Genomic DNA, 8,550 nt, shown 5'->3' on the forward strand with positions numbered 1-8,550 from the left:
GCCTTGTATGTCAGGCAGAGATCACCAACCGAATACAGATGGAGTTTCTTCAGTCGAGCTGCATAGGGCATCTGCTTGAGGCCAGTGATCCTCTTGGTGAGGAACTTTTGTGGTCTTTCCAGTTGTTGCAGGTGTACATCCCAAATGGGGCATTGTACTCTATGATGGGTCTGATGAGTGATTCGTAGAGGGGCCCATTGATCTCTTTCGATCTGGATACAAACCCTTTTGTAATTAGGTGGGCCACATAGAAGGATTTTCTAACCACTTTGGCAATGTGATTATCAAAGGAGAGGTTACTATCTACTTGGGTCCCAAGATCCCTTATTATATCTTCCATATTTAGGGGGCTACCACCTATGTGGTAGTTTGTGGGCAGCTTGTTTTTTGCAAAGGGGATGACTATACACTTTTTGGCATTTAGCTTGAGGCCATGGTTTTGACGCTAGGTATCTGTCTCAGTGAGACCTTTTTGGAGGATGTCTGTGTCAGCTGGAAAGTCAATTATAGCCCCTAGTTTGCAGTTATCTGCAAACTTGGTTAGCCATAGTCCTCCTGTGCCTGCCTGTACCTCTGAGAAGTATATGCCGAACAGGAGGGGTCCTAGGACTGAGCCCTGGGGAACGCCACTTGTAACCGGTTTAGAGTCAGACCTAGCTCCTGCAACTCTTACCATATGTGTTCTGTCCATGAGCCAGCTGGCAACTCATCTCGTGATGTAGGGGTTTATGTTCAGGCTGGTGAGCTTGTCTATAATACCGGAGTAGGGAATGGTGTCGAAGGCCTTTGCGAGGTCTAGGGAGGCTGTGTGGACCACCTTTCCCTCGTCTATAGCCTTGGTAACTGTCTCAAAGAAGTCCACTAAGTTTAGGAGGCATGATCTGCCCTCATTACATCAGAGTGACGCCTCCAGGTGCATCTGCAGTTACCTCCTACTGCTCCTCTAGGCATCAAATATTACTTGTTCATATTGCATTAATAATTCCAAAACCATGCTACATACAAGGTATCAGAATATTTTATCTTGAAGCATACATGATGGCAAACACAATTATATTGATATTTGTCATCTGTCAATGAGTATTTGTTAGAATTGTAAGGTGATAACTTCATTTTTAAAGGCACAGGCCACACCCACTAGGAGTTAAAGGTACACACTCAAAAGAGTTGTACTGGAAGGAATGAGTTAAAGCCAAACTGGGTAGGGTCCAGTGTTTGGAGGTTTCCAATGTCTCTGTTAATGAGATCCATGATATTCCAGAGCATAGCTTTGCAGACTAAGCTAGTCAGGCTTATAGGGCGATAGTTCACGGGGTCAGTTATGGCTCCACCTTTGTGGGGTGGAATAACCATTGCTGTGTGCCACTCTGTGAGCACGTAGCCTGTGGAGAGGCTGAGTTTAAACAGTGTGTTTAGGTGAGGGGTTAGTTCATCATGTAGGACGCAGACTGGGACACCGTCCGGTCCCATTGATGCTGTGTTTTTGGCTTTGGAGAGGGCTGTTTTAACCTGAGTGTCTGTGATTTTAGGGGCACTACATTCTTCTGGTATAGTTATGGGCCCTTTTGGGGGGTGAGGGGGGGGGTGAAGTTTGCACTGAACCTGTCTGCCAGGATGTTGGCTATATCAGTCGGTTCAGTGTATTTTGTGCCATTCTGTGCTAACTCCGAGCAGATCTGAGAATTGCCACTTATATTCTTGACATAGCTAAAGAATGCCTTGTGGTTATCTTTGAAGTCCATGGCAATTTTCTTTCGAAACTAGCCTTGGATGATTTTATGAAGGAATGTAGTTTCTTGTTGATACTGATCAGGGGTGTCTTCCCTTCTTGGGATTTTACTCTTTTCTGTACCAGTTTCCTCCTTCTATTGTATAGCTTGTTTATGGCATGGGTCCACCAGACTGGTTTCCTTTTCTTGGAGGAGTGAGTCTTGGTTTTGTTTGGGATAGCAAAATCCATGCATTCTTGTAGGTGCCCATAGAGTGCATTAGTAAAGGATTTTGCAGCTTGGACAGCATTATCCTTTAGCATGGGGGCTTTGAATCTTCTCACCTTGGTCTTAAGTAATGTGAAGTTTGCTTTTGAAAAGTTTTTCATGGTGGTTTCTTTGACCAGGAGTGGTGGCGGAATGTGGATATCCAGAGTGATTAGTTTATGGTCAGATCTAACCAGCAAGGGGTTGACCACTGGTGTGGAACACCGGTTGCCCATGTTGGTAATGACCAGGTCCAATATGTTGTCACCTCTGGTAGGGGTGTTGACCAGTTGATCCAGGGCATTTGAGTTTATAAATTCAAAGAAATGTTGGGCAAGGGAGTTCATACTTGAGTAGTTCTCCCAGTTAAAGTTTGGGTAATTGAAATCACCCAATATTAGCGTGTTTGGTAGGACCTTTATGTTTCCCAGTGTTTCCAGAAATGCAGAGTGGGGGTCCTGGGACATGGTGGGTGATCTGTAGCAAGCTATAATTGGAATAGCAGTTTTGCCCATTGTTAGTTGCACGTGGATGATCTCTGAAGCATCGTGCTGCGCCACTAACCTGGACGTGTGGGTATCGTTGATGAATGTGGATACTCCCCTGCCTTTTGTATTTCTGTCTGGGTTTTGTGGCCAAACTGTATGGTATGAGTTGTAGCCTGGTAGTGCTGGGGTGCTCTCTGGAGCCTTAAACCAGTTTTCTGTTACTGCACATCTATCAATTTTCTCCATACTGAGGAGTGCCTCAAGTGCATGCATTTTGAGGTTTAGACTTCTGGCATTGAGAAGCATTACTCTCAGTTTTTTGTTACTTGTGGTAATTACGGCGGTGGGTTTGTCTTTTGAGCCTTGCCTAAAAAAGACACTGTGGGGGTGGCAAGAGACTTGGCCAGTAATTCGAAAACCTAAGAAGAGTGACAGGTGCAAGCTGTCTCTAGCAAAGCAGCGTGGCTTGTCGAGCATGTCATCCTAGGCTGACAGACACTGGATCCCCTTTGAATGACACCAGAAGCTTAGCCAATTGTTGAAATTGATAATGTTTTCTCTATATCGTGGTATCATTTTTGGTAAGGGCAGGATGCTACTCAGGGTCAGTGTCATACCGGCCTGGTCTACGTGATCAGAGAGCTCCTCCATGTCTCTTTTCATGTAGTCCAGGGAGGTACAGCTCAGGTCATTCACACCAACATGGACAATGACAAGAGTCATATTTGTACTTGTTCTGGAGTGACCTGAGTGCTTGTGTTATGTGGCGGATCCTGGCACCCGACAGGCAACTAGCAGTAACCTTCTCCTTGTTCAGCCTAGTGAGTGGGACGTCAGTGTGCCTGACTATAGAGTCACTTATTACTAGTATGTTGGGTATGTTATTTTGCCTTAAAGGCTGTGATTGTGTGGCACACAGGTTTTGTGAAGTATGTGTTTCATGGTTTGTGTTGGGGGGTGGAGATTGCTTGGCTGTCTGCTTTGGAGGTCTCTGTTACTTTTGCAGATGTTTATTTAGAGCCTCAGAGTATGTTTTTGTGTATTTATGTGTGTTTTTTGCCAGTGCTGGTTTCATAGGTATATGTGAGACTGGTGGTGTGAAGTAACTCCCTTCTCCTCTTGACTGCCTGGTCCAGTCTTGGGTTGAGAGAGCTTAGCCTCCACTTTGGCTGTATAATTACATCTCTCACATGTATTAGTGTTTGGTGGAAGGAGTAGAGGGTTGTCTGTGTACATGAGGCAATTGTAACATTGCCTCAAAATGCCCAGATTCACCAGTTGGACTGGAGAGTATACCTGAAACTGACGTTTGGACATGCCTGGATAGGTACAGTGAACTGTTTTACTGATTGGCTGGTAAGGTCGAATAGAGAGCCTTGTCCTTCTCTACAGTATAGGGGGGTCTAGTGCTAAGGTTTATTAATGCTTGCTATGAGTTTTGGGCAAGTGCTGGGATGAGAAGTGAATGATTTGAGTGTTTAAGTTGAAAGTTTGTCTAGTTCCAAGGGAAAAATTGAAGAATAGTCTTTGTGGAGCCGGGAATAGTTATACCCTAGCTAACAGGTGCTGCCCAGTGTGCAAAACCGTGCAAATGCGGGTTTTATAGCAGGGAAATGAAAGAGATAGAAATTAGCCCAAAATGGATAACAAACTACTAATTTCTGGGCTGAAACCACTCCTCCAGGGACAGATTGGCTGCTCAAAGCTCCCTCTCTCACAGTGAACAGAGAAACTTCCTTCTATCCAAGTAAGGTATGGGCAAACACAGAGACTTGTAACACAGCTCTGAATGCAGCATTAACCGGAAAACTGGACTAAACTAGCTTAGAAAGGTGGGAAACAAGTTTTTTTTTGTTTGTTTTTTTGTTTTGTTTTGTTTCTGAAAATAAAGCAGATACAATCAAAAAAGCACTTTAAATGCACAGAAATGGCTATCACACTTGAGTGTGTAGCCTACAACAGTTAAATAGGTCATTTAAACACAAAAATGACTTTGTTAACTTGCAGGCAGTAAAATAAGTACAATATGTAGCTGAAACTCTAGTAAATCGGCATTTTAGGCGTAATTAGCTAAAGGCAGCAAGAAAATGCAGAAAAAAGATACTTAATCACTCCAAAGTCTCTCTTTTGCCTCTCTGCTGCTGCAGAACTCTGCAGGGCACCAGGCAGGAGCTTGCTGAGCTGTATACTATACAAGCACAAAAACCTTGCAAATGCGGGTTTTATAGCAGGGAAATGAAAGATATAGAAATTAGCCCAAAATGGCCAATAAACTACTAATTTCTGGGCTGAAACCACTCCTCCAGGGACAGATAGGCTGCTCAAAGCTCTCTCCCTCTCACAGTGAACAGAGAAACTTCCTTCTATCCAAGTAAGGTATGGGCAAACACAGAAACTTGTAACACAGCCCTGACTTCAGCACTAACCTAAAACTGGACTAAACTAGCTTAGAAAGGTGGAAAAACAAGTATTTTTTTGTTTATTTTTTTTCCAGAAAATAAAGCAGATACAATAAAAAAAACACTTTAAATGCACAGAAATGGCTATCACACTTGAGTGTGTAGCTTACATCAGTTAAACAGGCAATTTAAACACAAAAACAACTTTGTTAAAGTGCAGGCAGTAAAATAAATACAATATGTAGCTGAAACAAGCTTTTTAAATCACAGAAACTCTAGAAAATCGGCGTTTTAGGCAGAATTAGCTAAAGGCAACAAGAAAATGTAGAAAAATAATACATAATCACTCGAAGGACTTCATCATTTGCATTCAATGGAATGTGTACAGGTCTAAACCGAACAAGGCAATTTAGCAAAATGAATGCAGCCAGAATAGTTTGCTGATTTCTGTGCCATCTACAATTTTTGACCACTAATGATAAAAAAATAAATAAATAAATAAATTACTACACTAGTGAAGATAGTAAATCACTAACAAAATGGCTATCCATATTGGAAAGACTGATGCATTTGACAGTTCCATAGATAAATGGATAATGTATACAGAAAGAACTAAGCAATACTATTAGGTGAACACTGGAAGTACGTGCAGAGAGAGCTATGCAATAATTTTAGTTAAACAACACTGCTGCAGAGAAGCAGGTACCTTTATTCTTTTTTAAATTTTTTATTTGCTTTTCATTAAAGTGAATAAACAAATTATAAAACAAATAGATAACTATTTACATAAGTCCACAGCTGATCAATACATCAAAGTTATACAAGTCAACAATTGATATTTTTCAAGCAAGTCCTTAAGTTTAAGCTAGGATTTGTATGAATGTGTAATATTAGAAGTTCTCATCTTTATAGTATGCAAGTCACTACAGCAAACACTCTAGCCATACTAATAAATTCAACACTAGAGGGGATGACTTTACTTTTCCAGTTTTTAGTAATTACTTTTCTAAGGGTGGCCACAGTGGTGCAGCGGTTAGCGTTGTTGCCTCACAGCAAGAGGTTCTCTGGTTCGATCCTCGGCTGGGGTACCTTCTGTGTGGAGTCTGCATGTCCTCCCTGTGGTTGCGTGGGTTTCCTCCGGGTGCTCCGGTTTCCTCCCACATCCCAAAGACATGCTGTAGGTGGATTGGACACTCTAAATTGGCCCTAGGTGTATGTGTGTGTCTTCCGTGGAAGGTTGGGCGCTGGGCTGGCAACTCGACACTGTAAAACTCCACTGCCAATCTTGAGCAGACAGGTGATCCGCTGTGGCGACCCCTAACCGGGAAAAGGCCGAAAGAAGAAGAAGTAATTACATTTCTAGCTATAGCAAGATTAGACCATAAAAGAGCCATTTGAGTTTTTGGAATTATCTCATGAATCATCACATTAAATAAAACCAAAGTTTTGGAAATATTACATCTATCTAACCACATGGCCTGAATGAAGTTATAATTTATTTCCAACAAGGGGAGATTACTTCACATTCATATACCGCACACATCCAATTGGCTATTATTTCAGAATCAGATTTCCATCATTTAATTCTATTTGATTTATACACTATTGTAATTTTGTTAGGTGCACACAAGCTCTGTGTAAGAATTTCCAAGTGAAAATGTTTCAATATAATGAGGATGTAGGTTTATCTGTATATTTTAATATTGGTTTCTTGTTTTCCTCAGATATGTTTTCATTATTAATTTCTGAAGAATAATTCCAATAGGAATTATCTAAATATGTGAAACCTAACCTAAGAATTTTATTAATTTGTAACAAATATGATTTATTTTTCATTTTCATTACTATTGATGTTTATTAAGAATTCCAATATTTTGGGGAACAATTTCTTATCTAGATTAAATATCCTATTTATCACTGTGCTCACAAACTTTTAAAAATGTGTAATATTAGCCAATCTTTAGAATTGTGATTGTATCTGGACCTTAAATTTTCATCAGAATGTATTTCATTACCATTTAAGAATTGTTGCCAATAAATTGCATTCTTCGTTCAATACTATTTTGACGAAGTTATGAGTTTCTAGGCAGTCATTTGTATATGCAATTGGAAATATAAAAAATATTAAGTCTTTAATGCAATGGTTAGAATATGTGAACTTCCAGAAAGAGGAAAGAATATTCATTATATAGGGAATTTGAGTACAGGGAATATTTCCATTTATGCAAAAATATTTTAATAACTAGATAAAGCTATTAGGGAATATTTGTTTATGCTTGTATGTGATATATGTATTATTTACTGATAACATTTCTTGATGCATATGTTTTCAGTTTGAACAGTATGATGAATTTATCCATAATGCAATAACTTTTACAGTTGTTGAAGTGGCTCACAACTGAATATCAGGGATTCCTGTTCCAACATTATCCCAACCGTTTCTATGACGAGCAAAATAAGCTCTTGCTTTATTGGGATGCCAACAAATATTTAAGTGGAATATTATTTATCTTAATCAATTTTTTTGGTGGAGATAGTACTAAAGATTGTAAGACAAATAATATTTCAGGGAGAATTACCATCTTAATTTGCATTAAATGTTCTTCCATACTAAAAAAAAATAATTTATTCCAATTTGTGACTAAACATATAATTGTATCAACAACCTGTTGAAAATGTGACTGTATCATTTCTTTACTATTAGGCTTAATGGTTATACCAAGATATTATTCCAATTGAAGTTAGAACATTTTTTGTATGATTTATTTTAATTTCCTATTGAGTAATAATGTATGATTAAATCTTAAGTTTGAGATTTCTTCAAACTGACTCATACAACTAATTATATGTTCTAATGATGTTTCTACATTTCCTATTGTTAGTAAAATTTCGTCAGCAAAGAGCTGAAGCTTTAGTTTGAAATCTTTTATTTCTATACCATTAATGTTCTTACTGGACCCAATACTATTAGCAACGGGCTCTATTGCTAATACAAAAAGTAAAGATGATAATGGACAACTTTGTTTCGTGGCTTTTTGTAATTTAAAGGAATTAGAATGAAAATGGGCTATTTTAACATAAGCACACAAGTTTTGTAGAACTTAGAAATTAATGTAGCTAGCTCAGGTGAAAAATTGTACACCAAGTGTTTTAAACAGTTAAGGCCAATTGACTTAAGTCAAAAGCCTTATTTAAATCAAGACTAATGATAGAAAGTTCTTTTTTATTTTTATTTGCATAGTCTATTAATGTATATATCCTTATTATACTATCCTGTACTTGTCAATTTAAAATAAACCTTGTTTGATCATTGTTAATTAGTTTAGATATTAATACATTATTTCTATTGACTAAAATACACATGAACATCTTATAGTCCACATTTAAAAGTGAAATAGGTCTGTATGATGAGCACTTTATAGGATCCTTATCTTGTTTTAAAATAGGTGATATGACGGAATATTTCCCTGATGTGGGAACTTCAGCAGTTGTTTTTATTTCTCTATAAAACTTATCTAATATTTTAACAGCATCATTTGGTAGTATTTATATAATTCTGGTATAAAGCCATCTAAGCATGGCATCTACTTTATTTGATCTTTTATTTTTTTATTAAAGCAAATGGTCTATTTTTTATTTGTTCACTTATTAATTTATTTGTATTTTTCCTTAGAAAAGTTTCAACTT

The sequence above is a fragment of the Protopterus annectens genome, chromosome 1.part1, assembly GCF_019279795.1.
Source record: "Protopterus annectens isolate FY-2018-M chromosome 1.part1, PAN1.0, whole genome shotgun sequence".
Lineage (NCBI taxonomy): Eukaryota > Metazoa > Chordata > Ceratodontiformes > Protopteridae > Protopterus > Protopterus annectens.